At 38.4% G+C, this 18495-nt stretch overlaps 1 protein-coding gene across 2 annotated transcripts in view; it reads right to left on the minus strand.

Moving 5' to 3' along the window:
- The window catches only part of FANCC (FA complementation group C), a 262669-nt gene that overhangs the window by 220778 nt on the left and 23396 nt on the right, over positions 1 to 18495 (minus strand). Inside the window, exon 2 of one of the 2 annotated variants that reach the window (XM_049634276.1) lies at positions 16666 to 16726. The exons of the other annotated variant lie outside the window; for it this stretch is intronic. The gene's annotated coding sequence lies outside the window, so the exon portion shown is untranslated. The remainder of the gene's footprint in view (positions 1 to 16665; positions 16727 to 18495) is intronic. 2 annotated transcript variants of the gene reach the window in all.

The raw sequence follows: 18495 nt of genomic DNA on the forward strand, positions 1-18495 counted from the left end.
CTGAGAGAAAAGGAAAGGTAAACTTTGGTAAATTACACATGCATGCTGCAATTTCTAGGATAACCATGAAAGAGAACATAGCATAGGGGTGCCTGGGTGGCTCAGTTGATTAAGCGTCCAACTTTGGCTCAGGTCATGATCTCACAGTTCGTGGGTTCAAGCTCCATGTGGGGCTCTGTGCTGACAGCCCAGAGCCTGGAGCCTGCTTCAGATGCTGTGTTTTCCTCTCTCTATGCCCCTACCCTGCTCTCACTCTTGTCTCTCAAAAATAAACATTTAAAAAATTAAAAATAAAAAAGAGAGTATATAATTTTGAAACTAAGAAATAAACTATGGAATGGCTTTTTAAAATCATCAAAAGATACAAGAAAGGAAAGAAAATGAAATGTAGAATAGTTGGAGTTAAAGAAAAAAGGAAATAAAAAGCACGCTTAAATCCAATGGTATCACCAGTCATGTTATACAAATAGACTAACGGAGAGGTGCTTGGGTGGCTCAGTCGGTTGGGCTCCCTCTTCAGCTCAGGTCATGATCTCACAGTTTGTGGGTTCATGCCCCATGTTGGGCTCTGTGCTGACAGCTCAGAGCCTGAAGCCTGCTTCAGATTCTGTGACTTCCCCTTTCTCTGCCCCTCCCCTGCTCACACTCTGTCTCAATCTCTCTCAAAAATAAACATTTAAAACTATTAATAAAAAAATTAACTCAAAATGGATCAAAACCTTAATATAAGGACAAAAACTATAAAACTCTTAGAAGAAAACACAGGGGAAAAGCTGCACGACACTGGATTTGGCAAACAATTTTCTTAGCTCTAACATCAAATATACAGGGAACAAAACAAAAAGAAACTGGACTTCATAGAAATTAAAAACGTTTGTGCATCAAAGGACACTATGTAGTGAAAAAACAAACAGAATGAGAAAAATATTTGGAAATAATGTATCTGATGAGTTAATAACCAGAATATATTTTTAAAAACTCCTATGACTCAAGCAACAACAATAAACAATTTAAAAATAGGTAAAGGTCTTGAATAGATATAACCCCAACAAGATTTACAAATGGCAAATAAGCACATGAAAAATGCTCAGCAACACTAATCATTAGAGAAATGAAAATCAAAACCACAACGAGATACTACTGCACACCCATTAGGACGGCTACCATCAAAACAAATAAAACAAAAAATAACAAGTGCTGGCAGTTTTACAGAAATTGGAACCTGTAGGCACTGCTGGAGGTAATGTAAAATGGTGCGGCCACTGTGGAAACTGGAAATACCTCTGAATGTATATCCAAAAGAACTGAAAGCAGGGACTGAAACATGTACACCCATGCTCACAGCAGCATTATTCACAAAACCCAAAAGGTGGAAACAATACAAATGTCCATCAACGAATGAACTGACACACATAGTGAACACACACACACACGAAAATTATTCAGTTTTAAAAAGAAATGAAATTCTGATTCATGCTACCACAGGGATGGACCTTGAAGATAAGATATGCTAAGTGAAATAAACCAGACACAAAAGGACAAGTGTATTATGATTCCACTTCTTAGAGGTAGCTAGAATAGTCAAATTCATACAGTAGAGTGGTGGTTGCCAGGGGCTTGGCAGGGGGATGAGGTAAAGAAGAGCTGTTATTTTATGGGTTCAGTGTCACTAGGGGAAGATGAAAGTTTCTGAAAATGGATGGTAGTGATGGTTATATAGCAATGTGAATGTACCTAATACTGCTGAAAGGTACACTTAAAAATGATTAAAATGGTAACTTCTGTGTTTATGTATATTTTATAATAATATTTTAAAATTAATCAGTTAGGTATCCATTTCAAGAAGGGTTTTTTTTTTATTGTTTTTTCAGGGGCACCTGGGTGACTCAGTTGGTTAGCCTATGACTTCAGTTCAGGTCATGATCTCAAGGTTCGTGTGTTTGGGGCCTGCCTCGGGCTCGATCTGAAGCAGAGCCTAGAGCTTGCTTCAGATTCTGTTGTCTCCCTCTCTCTCTGACCCTCCCCTGCTCACAATCTCTCCCTCTCTCAAAATTAAATAAACATTAAAAAAAAAAGCCAAGTCATATAAAATTCTGCCATTAAAATCAACTCAATGTTACATAACATCATTACTACAGAAGCATGGAGCATCCATTTACTGAACTAAGAGGTATCAAAGTGATTCTAAATGATGAATGACAGTGCTTTACATTACTATTCATGCTTTATGGCTGCACCCAAGATGAAACATCCAAAAGAGCATGCTATAAACTCTTAATTTTATTTTTTTTAATTTACATCCAAATTAGTTAGCATCTAGTGCAACAATGATTTCTGGAGTAGATTCCTTAATGCTCCTCACCCATTTACCCATCCCCCCTCCCAAAACCCCTCCATTAACCCTCAGTTTGTTCTCCATATTTATGAGTCTCTTCTGTTTTGTCCCCCTCCCTGTTTTTATATTATTTTGTTTCCCTTCCTTAGGTTCATCTGTTTTGTCTCTTAAAGTCCTCATATGAGTGAAGTCATATGATTTTTGTCTTTCTCTGACTAATTTCATTTAGCATAATACCCTCCAGTTCCATCCATGCAGTTGCAAATGGCAAGATTTCATTCTTTTTGATTGCCGAGTAATACTCCATTGTATATATATACCACATCTTCTTTGTCCATTCATCCATCGATGGACATTTGGGCTCTTTTCATACTTTGGCTATTGTTGATAGTGCTGCGATAAACATGGGGGTGCATGTCTCCCTTCAAAACAACACACCTGTATCCTGTGGATAAATGCCTAGTAGTGCAATTGCTGGGTCCTAGGGTACTTCTATTTTTAGTTTTTTTAAGGAACCTCCATACTGTTTTCCAGAGTGGCTGCACCAGCTTGCATTCCCACCAACAATGCAAAAGAGATCCTCTTTCTCCCCATCCTCGCCAACATCTGTTGTTGCCTGAGTTGTTCATGTTAGCCATTTTGACAGGTATAAGGTGGTATCTCATTGTGGTTTTGATTTGTACTTCCCTGATGATGACTGATGTGGAGCATTTTCTCATGTGGACAAGTGTCTGCTCATGTCTTTTGCCCATTTCTTCGCTGGATTATTTGTTTTTTGGGTGTTGAGTTTGATAAGTTCTTGGTAGATTTTGGATACTAACCCTTTATCTGATATGTCATTTGCAAATATCTTCTCCCATTCTGTCGGTTGCCTTTTAGTTTTGCTGATCGTTTCCTTCGCTGTGCAGAAGCTTTTTATTTTGATGAGGTCCCAGTAGTTTATTTTTGCTTTTGTTTCCCTTGCCTCCAGAGACGTGTTGAGTAAGAAGTTGCTGCGGCCAAGATCAAAGAGGTTTTTGCCTGCTTTCTCCTCGAGGATTTTAATGGCTTCTTGTCGTACACTTAGGTCTTTCATCCATTTTGAGTTTATTTTTGTGTATGGTGTAAGAAAGAGGTCCAGGATCATTCTTCTGCATGTCGCTGTCCAGTTTTTCCAGCACCACTTGCTGAAGAGACTGTCTTTATTCCATTGGATATTCTTTCCTGCTTTGTCAAAGATTAGTTGGCCATAAGTTCTGGGTCCATTTCTGGGTTCTCTATTCTGTTCCATCGATCTGAGTGTCTGTTCTTGTGCCAGTACCATACTGTCTTGATGATTACAGCTTTGCAGTATAGCTTGAAGTCTGGGATTGTGATGCCTCCTGCTTTGGTTTTCTTTGTCAAGATTGCTTTGGCTATTTGGGGTCTTTCCTGATTCCATATCAATTTTAGGATTATTTGTTCTAGCTCTGTGAAGAATGCTGGTGTTATTTTGATAGGGATTGCACTGAATATGTAGATTGCTTTGGGTAGTATCAACATTTTAACAATATTTGTTCTTCCTATCCAGGAGCATGGAATCTTTTTACCAATTTTTTGTGTCGTCTTCAATTTCTTTCATAAGATTTCTTTTTTTTTGTTGTTAAAAAAATTTTTTTTAACGTTTATTTATTTTTGAGACAAACAGAGACAGAGCATGAACGGGGGAGGGGCAGAGAGAGAGGGAGACACAAAATTGGAAGCAGGCTCCAGGCTCTGAGCCATCAGCCCAGAGCCCGACGCGGGGCTCAAACTCATGGACGGCGAGATCGTGACCTGAGCTGAAGTCGGACGCTTAACCGACTGAGCCACCCAGGCGCCCCTTTCATAAGTTTTCTGTGGCTTTCAGTGTATAGATTTTTCACCTCTTTGGTTAGATTTGGTTATATTCCTAGGTTATATTATGGTTTTTGGTGCAATTGTAAGTGGGATCGATTCCTTGATTTCTCTTTCTGTGGCTTCATTCTTGGTGTATAGGAATGCAACTGATTTCTGTGCATCGATTTTATATCCTGCAACTTTGCTGAATTCATGAATCAGTTCTAGCAGTTTTTTGGTGGAATCTTTTAGGTTTTCCATATAGAGTATCATGTCATCTGCGAAGAGTGAAAGTTTGACCTCCTCCTGGCCAATATGGATGCCTTTTACTTCTTTGTGTTGTCTGATTGCAGAGGCTAAGACTTCCAGTACTATGTTGGATAACAGTGGCGAGAGTGGACATCCCTGTCTTGTTCCTGACCTTAGGAGGAAAGCTCTCAGTTTTTCCCCATTGAGGATGATATTAGCATTGGGTCGTTCATATATGGCTTTTATGAAATCGAGGTATGATCCTTCTATCCCTACCTTCTTGAGGGTTTTTATCAAGAAAGGATGCTGTATTTTGTCAAATGCTTTCTCTGCATCTATTGAGAGGATCATATGGTTCTTGTCCTTTCTTTTATTGATGCATGTTATAAACCTAAGTTTATTTACTTTGAGAGAGAGAGCAAGTGAGCAGGGAAGGGGCAGACAGAGAGGGAGAGAGAAGGAATCCCAAGCAGCTCCATACTGTCAGTGCATGGGGCTGGAACTCACAAACTGTTCAACTGAAATCAACAATCAGATGCTTAACCGACTGAGCCACCCAGGCACCCCCACTCAGGCATTCTTAAAACTCCACTTCATTAATATATCACAAGTGATGAACATGTCAGTTAGCAACTTCTAATATTAGACTACTTCACTAGAGTTATGGACATCACACATAGCTTACTCATGTTCTTCATCACTGTCTTTGTCTCCACCTTTGTCATCTGTGCGGAGCACATTTCCAGACTATAACATCTTCATCTTCTAGAATGCAAAAGGAAAATTGTCCCTAGCACTATGATGGATTGATGCTTCACATTAAATCTGTGTTACACAAAGAAAATCAAATCATGTCTTAAAATAATGAAGTCAAACTGTACTCACATTAAAATTTATTTCAGGAACTGACAAGTACCTTCAATACTGGATATTTTGCGTCTGTTATCCAGCCCTGACTTTCTACAGAAAGATATTTACATAAAGAATAATGAAATTCTTCATATCCTCAGAGCACAAATGAATCACCTACCCAACTTCCACATTCTCCCACTCACTTGAGCAATTTTCACACTGGTTAGGGTACTCACTGAAACAGGTTCACCAACTTGATGACTATCATGGACTCACTGTCATTTTAGTTCACAACCACAACTTAATTAGACATCCTAGTCTTCAATTTACCCAAAACTTTACTGTTCACACCAAGAACCAACATTTCCTTAGATCTTAATGTTATTTCTTCTCTTTCATCAAAGGACTAGCAGTTGGCTTTATGAAACCATGAAAAAATGCTTTATTGTTTCATAAGAACTAATGTATAAGCTCTGATTATGTGTATACAGCAAAGGTACCCCGAGAGGCAGACTCTGAGGGGTATGGTAGGCTTAATGACTATCTCAATGTCCCATGCCCCCAAATCTGTCTTATCATACCTACTACTCAAATATGAGACTTAGCAAAATCACAACTTAGTGTATGTCATCAATTTTTTAGATCAATTGCAAACCGTCAAAACCGTGTGAGGTAAATCTGAAAATATCAAGAGTCTGCTGTATATTAAAACCTCTCTATATTAATTCCTATTTAAAATGATACAACAATAAAAATATACTGATTTAATGTATGAGGAGGCTTCATTTCTAGGAAAATAACAAAGAGCCAGATGTCCTCTGGATGACAAAGACGGCTTTGGTAAAGTAAGTAGAAAAGAAAATCACATTTGAAAGAACTATTTGGGCTCCTGGGTGGCTCAGGTGGTTAAGCATTCAACTCTTGATTTCGGCTCAGGTCACAATCTCACCGTTCACAGGTTTGACCCAGTGACAGGCTCTGCTCTGACAGCACAAAGCCTGTTGGGATTCTCTCTCCCTCTCTCTCTGCTCCTCCCCCCCATCTCAAAAATAAATACATAAACGTAAGAAAAAAAGAATATCAAATGTGAATACTGGCATTCACATTCAAGACATTCACAACTGGACTCAGATTGGCTGGCTCTCATTCACAGAATATCTGATAGTATGGTATATCACAAATATTTCAAAATTGTAATTAAGTTTAAAGAAAATTCATGGCTTTAGTGGTGGAATGGAGAAATGTCTCATGATTCTAGTCAATCCTCTGGAAAACATTCCTGAAACCCCTTTCATCTCAAATAATAAAATTAGTCATATCAGTGAACTTAAACCATAAACTAAAGCTGCAGTATAAGAAGCATTCTATGGCACAGGACACTCAGCAGAGCACTTAACCTAAACTTGGGGTGTCAAGCAAGGTTTATAGGGAAAGAGACCTGAACCATATACAGGTGTTCAAACAGTAGGTAGAATGTTCCAAGCAGAGGGAAGAGCATTTGTAAAAGACTGAGGTAAGAGGACCTGTCTTCAGACAAAGCATAGATTAATAAGACATAATGCAGTTGTTTTACAGTCTTGCCAAAACCAGAGATTGCTCCCTTCTCTGGGAGACGCCTACACTGACTTCTTTTTTAATAATGAAAACAAACATTTTAGGGCATCTCAAGATAGAGACCAGCAGAAGGACTACTCTATTAATGCTTTTGTACTATGACCTCACCATATTTATCCCTCTACTGGTGACATTCATTCCTTTGTTCCTTCCTTCTTTTCTTCCCAAGACTTTCAGGAATCCCATTCTCTTGGGCGAGAAATAATGTACCTTTCCTACAGTCAACCTCTGTTGGCCTGTTTGAAAACCTGCTTCACAAGTAGCAGATGGTTAACTCTTTTATTACTTCTGGGGAAAAATGACAGGCTGTGGTGACATCTAATCACCTCCATTACTTTATCTCAGTCATGATCAGCAGATAGATTCTCCATAGTTTGTAATAAAAACAGCATATCAAGCATAACTTCTAGATGGAGACTTCTCAGAGGAATCTGTCAACCATTACAACTACCTGCTGCAATATGCATGATTTATCTTTAGGAAGAAGGGTGCACAGATCTGACAGGGGCTTACTAAGGGACAATAGATCACAATAAAATTTCATGAATGGTGTTAGAGGGACTTCAGACTATAAAAGCATTTTTTTTTTTTAACTTGAAAGAGAGAGAGGGAGAGAGAGATTGCGAGCAAGGGAGAGGAGCAGAGAGAGAAAGAGACAGAGAGAGAGAGAATCCGAAGCAGACCCTAACCTCAGCATGGAGCCTGATGAGGGACTCCATCCCATGACCCTGGGATCATGACCTGGGCTGAAATCAAGAGTTTGACATTCAACAGAGCCACCCAAGTGCCTGAAAAGCAAATCTAATCAAGGTTGTCACCTTGCTCAGGTAAGCAGATGAATTTGAAAGGACCTTATAAGATGTGGTAAGGACCTTGGATTTTTCTGTAAGAGCAATAGGAATGCTCCTGTAAGAGCAACTGAAGAAAGTTTAGCACCAAAGTGATATAATCAGATTTGTGTTTTAGAAAGATCACACAGAAGCAGTGTAGAAAATGGGCTAGAAGGGGAAACAGAAAGACCTATCTTCTAGTTACCCAAGGCCTAGCTGAATGGCATGAAAAAATGGAGAAAAGTGCCTAGATATGAGAGACACTTATAAAAACATTTTTTAAATGTTTATTTATTTTTGAGAGGGAGAGACAGAGTGCAAGCGGGAGAGGGACAGAGAGAGACGGAGACCCAGAATCCGAAGCAGGCTCCAGGCTCTGAGCTGTCCACACAGAGCCCAATGTGGGGATTGAATTCACGGACCACGAGATCATGACCTGAGTTGAAGTCGGACACTTAACCGACTGAGCCACCCAGGCACCCCAAGAAACACTTAAGATGTAGGGTAATGCAATATTTAGTGTCTGACTGAACACAGCAAAAAAAGTATACGGAGGAATTAAGGATGGTGCTCAGGTTTCTGATTAGAGAACTAGGTGTACAGTACCATCATGCACTGAAGGAGGGAACAGAGGAGTAAGGATTTGCTTGGATAGAAAGATGAGTTCAGTTTAGGACATATTGAGTACAAGATACTTGGGACCTCCAAACGAAAATGTCCAACAAGCAATGGCCTATAGGAGACAGATCTGAGCTAAAGACATAGATGTGGGAACCATCCACACATAGAAAGTAATGAAAGCCATGGAAATGGATGACATAATCCAGGGATGATAAGAAAAAAAGGCTAGGCAAAGGACAATAGGGATGTAAGAACTACGGAGGGTTTAATTGACCTGTAGACACTTAATTGAAGAAACAAGGAGGGGAGAGGGGGTTAATCATGGCAGTATTATGTTAAGGAGCAAAGTCTTAGACCCCGAGAGAACTCACGCTAGTTCTCCCGGGAAAAATTAGCAGACATGTGGTAGAGAACAGGAGGGGCGCCCACCCACTCTGTTCTTGGCTCTAGTTTCCAGGTTCAGTCTGCCACCTTTACAGTGACTACAGTCATCCAAAATAAATAAAAATCAGTAAAAATGAACTGGCAAATCATTGTTCTAGTTTTCTTTTACTTAGTAGATTCAAAACTGATACCATCTGTGCAGTGTATGCTACTTAAATACAGGAATCATTCTTGTACCACTAATGCAATCCAAAACTGTATCAGGACAGCACAGACATAGTAATATCAGATGTAGTTTTAAGTTCTATAAAACAAAATGATTCTACATTTTGGATCCAGGTTTTAAAAGTACTATAGTATATGTGGTTTTGTGTAAGATTCTAAACTGTAGTCAAGTTCTTAAACTAGTTTTTTTCTACTCAGGTGCTGACAGGAAAAAATATAGTTTTAGTCTGACCTTACAGGCACACACCATTTACCCTACTTTTAACTTGATTTAAACCTTAAGGGTACTCTTGCAAAACAACAAAAATGTTCAGAACTGAGGTCAATTAATAACTAGTTTCTAAAATCTACTGAAGTTTTCGCTGGACAATATCAAAATTCCCAAAATTTGCAATGAGCTATAATTAAGCTTGAAGTTTTTCCAGTTTTAACTAGGATTTCCCCAAAGAAGAAAAATATGTTATTTTAAGAAATTCTGATTCATCTGTATATCTCTTTAAATGCTTCACTAATAATTATTCTATTGCTAGATATGTTACATATAATAAATAACAATATTCCAGCCACATTTTAAAAATAAAAAAAAGTAAAAACTTATGCAGTTCAGTACTAAAGTTGTTAGCTATATTTAATTGTCTTCTGAGTACAAAACCTTGTTTTCCAAGCCCCAGAATAGGTTCTTTCCCGTAGTCAATATTTAACCTTTCTTCAAATAAAAGTTAACAGTATAGCTCTATTTATCACCAACGTAAAACATCTCTATATGCTGAAAACTTATCTGCTTCTGAAAGCCTTTCCATTTTTCTCTATCAGCCATTCACAATGCATCTCCTAGTACAGTTTCTCCCTCACATGTTGGTTTACCTTTGCTGACATATTTTTCTTACACTTCCTACGTGGCCTGCTCCTCTCTCCCACAATGCGTCCTGAACTCCTAGGAGGTAGGGACTTATCAGTCTTCTTTTTGTAAGACTGCATTCAAAAACCATTTGATATTAGTGGCTAGCTTATTCTATGGTCTCTCAAACACAAGGAGTCAAATACTTTGTTTTGTATTAAACAATTCTCAGGTGGAGTATTTACCTCCACCTTCCTCACCTTACCCTCCCCGTCCCGAGCCAATGAAAAATCAGATTAGATTCAAGCAGAAGGAAAATCAGATTAGCATAAGGCTGATTTAAAAAAGAGAAGTCCAGGGGCGCCTGGGTGGTTCCATCAGCTAAATGTCCAAGTTGGGCTCAGGTCATGATCTCGCAGTTCATGAGTTTGAGCCCCGCATTGGGCTCTGTGCTGACAGCTCAGAGCCTGGAGCCTGCTTTGAATTCTGTGTCTCCCTCTCTCTCTGCTCCTCCCCAGCTCATGCTCTGTGTCTGTCTCAAAGATAAATAAACATTAAAAAAATTTTTTTAATAAATAGAGAAGTCTAAAGAATCACAAAGGGGAAGATAAGAAAAAATGATCAAAGAAAAATGGCTAAAAGGAAAATTTGAGCCAAAGATAATAAAAGGGAATAAAATAATAATAAGGCAATAATACCAGACGATGACCAAGAAAAAGAAGCCTGTAAGAAATAAATTCAATCTCTCCCTTAAGTAGATCGCTAAACCACAGCTCACAGGACAACTAACAACTTTTAAATCCCAGGCCAGGGATGTGTGGTTATCCCACCCTGGTACTTGTTATGCCAAGTATTACTGCTGACTTGGGGTGCTCCGGAGTCAACCGAGAGGACCACCATCATTTCTGTTCCCTGCCAAGAAACACATCAGTGACTGAGGGCTGGAGGGAGAGCCAGTGGCAAAGACAGCACAGCAGCAGGCCAAGGACTGCACAAAACAAGTCTGGTATTGAGGTTAAAATTAAATGAAATGGAAGAGAAATAAAGACAAGGGAGGATGAGAAGAACAAACACAGCATCAGACTGAGTTCTTTCTATATGCAGGGAAAAGCAAACATCTGGTGCTGAGTGCCACCAAATTTAAGACTTTGTTCCTGTCTTGCAATTGTTTCTCACTAACCCCATACAAAGAAAAAACAGACCTAGAGGCTAAAATGGAGAAGAGTAGTTAAAGTGGGTATAACAATAACCATTTAAAAAACAAAATACATTTTTCAAGTAACAGAGCAGTTAACTACAAAATGACTATTCCTGACCGACTTAGAGAGATGTTCATCCTAACTTCCTAAGTCAAATGAGGAAGCTGCAGACAAATATGTATAATACATGATATGTGTCTGTATAAGCAGGGGAAAATGATTCCAAAATAAGTGCTGGTATAATGAGTGATTCTTCTCCTTTAAAAAAAAAAAGTTTCTCTGTTTTCAATGTAATTAAAATAAAAACAACAATGATCCCTTAAAATAAAAGGATAAATATCCCTTTCTAGGTCATTCAGTCTTTACCTGGAGTTAAATGTGTCCGGAATTTACAAAGAACCCCTTTTATAAAGATCACAGCTTTGAGAGAGCTATTTCCCACCCAGTGGGGAGATGGGGCCCCTGGCCAAGTCCAGCTGCATTATGGTGGAAAAAACACAAGCTGTGAAGACCAACGGAAAGGTTTGAATCCAGCATCTCTGTTTACTAGCTTGGTGACCCAGGGCAAATTATATGAAATTTCTGAATGCTGCCTTCACTTGGCTTCAGAAATGAAATAATACCTACCTCACAGGGTTGTTCTGAGGATTCTCAAGAACAGCTCCCACATACGACATGGACTGGTAGAATGGGGTACCATGGAGAATTAAGAGGCTTCTGACCATTATTTTACTTACTATCTCATGAAACAATCTGTTCCAAACAATGCCAGATCATTTGCAGCTTTCACTGACCTACCCTTGGCCTAGGATTCCTCAGACTAACCAGTGCTCACAGCAAATCAGCCTGGTTACTGATGCTTCCTGTTTATCACTTCCAGGAGAAAAAGAGGAAAACAGGTATCAGAGAACAAATGTGTGCTTATCCAAGTTCTTTGTCCTATGGATATATAAGCAAACCCATTAGAGATAGAAAACATCTCTTTTAAAGGCACATACTGCAGAAAAGTGACCAAATGAATAGCATGATAATCGCAGATACTGTTATAGACTCTGCTTGACATATTGTGCTTTAGCCGAATTTGCACTGCAACTATTGTTCATTTCTTAGTGTTGTTTTAAAATTTTTCAGAAACCCATCAAAAATCTTAGTAGTCAGAAGTATGCCTTGAACCTGGAAAAGCTCAGAACCACCAAGACAGAAAATAAAGAAGAGAGAATTGTTGTGAAGCAACAATCTAGAAAAGTGCTGCCCAGCAAGACTGTATGCAATGATGGTAATATTCTATCCATGTCTATGTTATAGCCACTAGCCACATGTGGCTACTGAACACATGAAATGTGGCAGGTACAAGTGAAGAAATGAATTTTTTATTTTATTTTATTCCAATGAATTTTGAATTTAAATTTACAGAAGCAAATGTGGCTACTGACTATGATACTGGAAGGCACAGATCCAGAACCCTGGTTTAATAACTTATGCTAATTCAAAAAGGGTGGTATGGGGATGAGTTAGCTAAGTAAAAAGCAAACAGACAAAAAAAGTATCCAGCAAATCACCAAAAATCAACAGAAACAGAAACCCAGTGCCATGTTAATATTCTCCTGCTCCACACAGAGTTCACCTTGATAAAGCTGAGGTCCTCATCTGATCCCAATTTGCCTTACGCTGCTCAGGCTACCATAACAAAAACAGCGTGGCAACACTGTTTATTTTCTTAGTTTTAGAAGCTGGCAAGCTCATGATCAAGGTTCTGGATGACTCGGTTCCTGGTGAGGTTCCTCTTCCTGGCTTGTGGATGGCCACCGTCTCTGTATGCTCACATGACCTCTTGTTTGTGCACATGCAGAGAAAGAGATCTCCCTTCCCCTTCCTTTAAAGAACTAATCCAGATTCTGACCCCACCCTTATGACCTCATTTAAGCTTAATTACTGCCTCTAAAGGCCTGATCTCCAAACACAGTCACATCAGGGCTTCAACATATGAATCGGCAGGGAATAGATGGAGGCAAAATTCAGTCCGTAGCATAACCTTCCACTCACCCATAATTACCTTTTTTATCATGAGTTCTAATATTCCGTGGAATATATTTCTCACCCTGAATTCATAATCTTCTAGAAGGTTATTAGTCGTTTGCCTGCACTTACCACACCACCAGTTTACACCTGTGCAGGACTCTAACCCTGCCATCAGACACCTTTGCAATTTACCAAGGTTAAAACTTAACTTGGACCCTCCAAATGGCTTAACTCCTAAAATGACTGTGCAAAAAAGAATTAACACAGCAGGCCTAAAACTCATCTCCTCAGAAAGGAGTGTTTGTAACACTGGCACTCGGCTAGACTCTGGGAACTTGGATACTGAAAGAGTTCCCACCTCCCTAACTATTAAGAGGGACTCACAGTGCCTAAGCTGTAAAGACAATGTGATTTATGCTGAACATCTACTTTCCTACTAAGAGTCTGGAATTTGGTACCTGCTAGGCAGAGGATGACTATGTGATCAGCCCCCAGTAAGAACCTTGGGCACTGATTCTCTCTAATGAGCTTCCCTGAGGGATGACATTATACACGTTGTCACAATTCTGCTGGAGGAAATATGTCCTGTCTGACTACAAAGGGAAAAGACTCTTTAGAAGCTTGTGCCTGGTTTCCTCCGGACTTCATCCCATCCATCTTTTCCCATCGCTGATCTTGCTTCGTGTCCTTTCCCTGTAATCAATCATAATCATGAGGACAACTACATGCTGAATTCTATGAAGTCTTCCTAGTGAATCATCAAAGCTGGAGTAGTCTGGAAGACCTCTAACACTTCAATCAATGCACTTTCTTAACCCACATCACCAAACATCTATCCCTACTAAAAGAACTCCATATACCTATATGTTAATCTTCCCAGGTTCCACTCCAACCCATAATTCTTTCAGCCCTGGCCTTACCCAGTCCATTTTCTACAATTATCACAATCAGGCTAAGATGATCATCACCTCTCTATATATCAGGGCTTCTATAACTGGGGTGAATATTCTCTAAGAGATAGGGGCGGGGTTTTTTTCTTAATATAAAACTGTTTGTTTCCTAAATCTTTTAGTAAAAATAGTGTTCCCAAGCACTTCTCCATGTTCAGCCTCATTTTACTTGATCTTTCTACAAGGGAAGAAGCTACAGAGCACTCTATCTGCCTGTAAACTTCTTCTTCCAAATACCCATTAATGTTAGTGATCCACGGGGTTCCATCTTCTGGCCTCTTTCATCTCACTTTCCACAAACCATTCCATTTACTTTCATAACATGAGCTTCTACCGATGATCCATCCACCTTTAAGTTCAGCTCTATCACCTGTCCTAAGCCCCAGAATCTTACTTCCAACCATTCAGAGGACAAATAATATCTATGGAGCCTACCAATCACTCAGAATGATATTCTTCTTAACATGTGTGTTCAAAAAGATCATCTAGGTCTGTTTGCTTTACAGTTCAATTGATATGTCTACAGCTACTATATCACAGCAATCCTAAGTTCTAGAAGACTCTGAATTCTTTCTTTAACATGTCTTTTTGGTATTACAGCCTACCCTGTTCTTATTTAGTAGTTCACTATTATAGTAGAGCCTGGTGCAAAGCTATGCACAGACCAGATATTTAATAAATATTCATTCAATAAATTAATATCATCCATCTATCAGACCTGCAGCAAACAGAATGGAACACCTTGCTGGTAGCATGGCTGCATATAGAAATGTCACTACCGGTAATCCCAATTTATTAGTTATATATGAATCAGAATTTTCAAAACACAGTTTGGAATAACAAGCAAGCCATTTTAGGGAGAAAATATATACAGAAAACATATATTTAAGAAAAAAGAGAGGTGTTTGCTGGAGGAACGTCCAGATATAGATGGCCAGACTAATAAACACAGGTTTCAATCCTTCCTGAAACCCTATAAAGATGACAATAAAGAAATTTACTTTTTCTTTCTTTCTTTCTTTCTTTTTTTTTTTTTTTAGGCATAAACTTACATGGATGAAGAAAATAGAAAAGGAGAAAACAGTAATAGAATTTCACAAGCTAGAAAGCAGATAGACAAGTGGTGACTGACTTAATAGACTGGAAAAAACAGAATCCCAGAGGGACAACAAGAAAGTTAAAACCAGCTCATTGTACACCCCATTTTATACTGCTGGACCACTAACAAGATCAGGAAATAAAGAAATCTGGGACATCTGGAAATAGGGATGAAGGACACCAAAAATAAAGTCAACTGGTTTGAAGTCTATCTAAGAGGCAGTTAGATATCCACATTTCCACATCATTCCAACTCTTGGCAGTCCAGCCCCAACCTGACCAAAAAGAGGTGATTTATTTTCTGGAGATGATAAAACGTAGGGTCTCTGGACCAGGAGTCAATAGCCACAGTTGAGAGCAGAGCTACAATTCAACAAATGGGGGCAGTGAATGGGGTGGGGTAGAGGTACAGGGTTAGGAGTTACATAAAAACATGTAAACTGGGATACTGAATGCTGAAATCTGCCCCCTCCCCAAATTTCCTACCCCACTCAAACTGACTTACAGTTGACAAGCAACTCTGATATGCCTACTGATATGTGAGAGTTCCCCAAAACTTGGCCAAACCTGACCATCTCAATGGGAATCTAAGTCAGTTAAGTGTCTCCCATGCACTCAGAATGAGATTTTTAGTTCCCTGTTGCAAATATAAGCATACAACCAAGGACTGATTACCAGACATCTGAAGAAACCTCTAACATAAAAGAGGAAACCAAAATATACAGATAAAAAGCAACATGGAAGTCACAAGGGGGGGTGGGGGAAAGGAAAAAGACTTTAAAATCTTTTTCCAAAAGTCTTAACGTTAACATTTTCAGAATACAGAAGAAATAACACTATACCCATGACATAAGGACAGAATATTAACAAAAGAACATTCAGAGAATGATTCTGGAAATTAAACATACCATAGTAGAAATGAAAAACTCAATAGAAAAAAAAGAATTTAGGGGAGCCTGGGTGGCTCAGGCGGTTAAGTGTCTGGCTTCGGCCAAGTCACGATCTCCTGGTTCATGAGTTCGAGCCCTGCGTCAGGCTCTGTGCTAACAGTTCAGAGCCTGGAGCCAGCTTCAGATTCTATGTCTCCCTCTCTCTCTGCCCCCCCTGCCCCCACTGGCACGCATGCATATGCGCGCACTCTCTCTCAAAAAAATGAATACACATTAAAAAAAATTTGTTAAAAGAAAAGAAAGAATTTAAATTTGAAAAAATTTCTCATAAGTAGAGCAAAAAGACAATGTGAGAGAAAACAGGAGAAAGATAAGAAACTCAGAGGATCAGTCCTGGAGATCAAATTCCAAACAAAGGAGCTCCAAAGAAAATGGAGGAGAGGATACAGTGAAAACAAATTTTCTCAGAACTAAAAGACAAGAGTCTCCAGATTTAAAGGGCAAACCAAGTACCCAATACATTGGATGAAAGGAACATCATAGCACACCATAGCACACCACATAAAATTGTAAAAACATTGGAAGGTAAATGGAAATGCAACAATGCCTTCACAATTTTGAAGGAAAATTGTTTCCAACATGGAATTCTATATTCATCAAACTATCAATCAAGTGTGACTAGAATAATGATACATTCAGTAGGCAGTGACCAGTAAATAACTCACCTTTCACACACCATTTAAGAAGATACTAGAGGATATCCACCACCAAAAGCAGGGAATAAACCTAGAAAGAGAAACAAGAAGATGTGGTATCAGAGAAAGGATAGAAGAATAGATGATAATAAAGGAAAATCCTAGAATTACTGAGAAAAGTTTTAAAACAGGAAAAGAAGCTTTTGTATCTGCCCAGATTTCCTTCCCAAAATGCAGAATTTTATGTAAATGCTGAAAGAATTCAAAGAAACCTCCACAAACTCTTAAATTAAAAAGAAAAAAGAAAGGAGGAGACAAAAGCAACAGCAATCATTGAGGTATACACCAGTCTTCTATACTGATAGAAAAAGCCAGTTCTTCTGATCAGCTCTGCGCTTCCAGTTACCAACTTTAGGTTACAACATGGTATTTGACAATGGTTGGCTTCAATTCTTCAGATCAGAAAATGTTTAACAAAAATTGAAGAACTAATGTAAATAAGGGAGAGTCAACTGCCTCCTCTTGATAAAAATGTTGCCTCTTTTTAATCAAGGACTAAGGATAGTTTAGCAATAATCATTTAACTGTTCTATTACCCAAATTAGAGGCTTCCTCAACAGTCCAGTAGAGTAATTCAGTAAAGACAAATGGAATTTTAAAACGCAGTCATCAATAAATAAGCAAACAAAAGCAAAACAATCACACACACTCCCAGAACTATTTGACCCAGTTCATTCAAAGAGCTTCCAGTGGACTCTTGTATACTCTTAAATTTGACACAAAAAAATCATACCAGATTTCATAAGAAATCAAAGCACAGAACGTAGCTCTAGAAAATACTATATTGCTCAACTGATACCCCACCAGTAACCACACTTAAGTGGAAAATAAGGAGAAAAACAAATTAGAGCAGTGCAGATTTTGAAAACTTGTCCTACCGCAGTCTAGCTGAAAGACAAGACCACAAGAAACATGCTCAAAATCATTTAGAATAAAATTCTTCCCTTAAATACAGCATTCTAAATTGTCAAACTGATATAATTCTAAAATACCAACTCCTTTTACTTTTTTTAATTGACTAAGGCAATTGGATTCCATTAACAGCTAATTTTTGCCAAACTTAATTCTAACAAACTAATTTAAGAGACCTTAAATAAAGAATAAAATACTTATACCATATTTTTGCATTCCTACAATTTAAAAGCAATAGGATCAAGTTTTTTCAGGGTGTGAATAAACATGCCACACTTCAGGTTAAAAACATATTCTATTCCAAAATTAGGAGTGAAAATAAAGCTCAAAAAGAAATGACTTCCCAGCCTTGAATTCAGTGGCATTAATATTAATGACAATCCCACTCATTTCAAAGGCATGTCCCAGAGTGTTTATATTATGAAAAATGGCTCTGGAATGTCATCTTCAGTAAATTTTAAATTGTTTAATCTGAGGTTTTGCTAGATTTGTAACAGCTGCACTTGTGTTTACAACTATAATAAGATCTTTACAGCATGGCACTCCTTTACAGATTTTTTAGATCTGGTTGGTACAAACATGTTGTACTGATCAATGGAAATGAGTTTGGTATCTCTCTATAGCTACAAATTTAGTCAGAATAAAGTTTTGTTTTGGATTAACATTGTACAACAAATGCATCATAGACCTTAAGAAGTTTTATGGTATTGGTTACAGAAGGATAGGACAGAAACTTCCATTCATATACAAACATTTAGAAAATGACTCAATTTGTGTTTGTGGAATTCAAATTTTGTTTGGGGAGAAAATATGCATATCAAATACACTGTGGATCTAATTTACTTGCTGGCATTCACAGGGTCTCAGGGCAAGTTACCAAGCAGAAAC

Source organism: Panthera uncia, chromosome D4 (assembly GCF_023721935.1).
Source record: "Panthera uncia isolate 11264 chromosome D4, Puncia_PCG_1.0, whole genome shotgun sequence".
Taxonomy (NCBI): domain Eukaryota; kingdom Metazoa; phylum Chordata; class Mammalia; order Carnivora; family Felidae; genus Panthera; species Panthera uncia.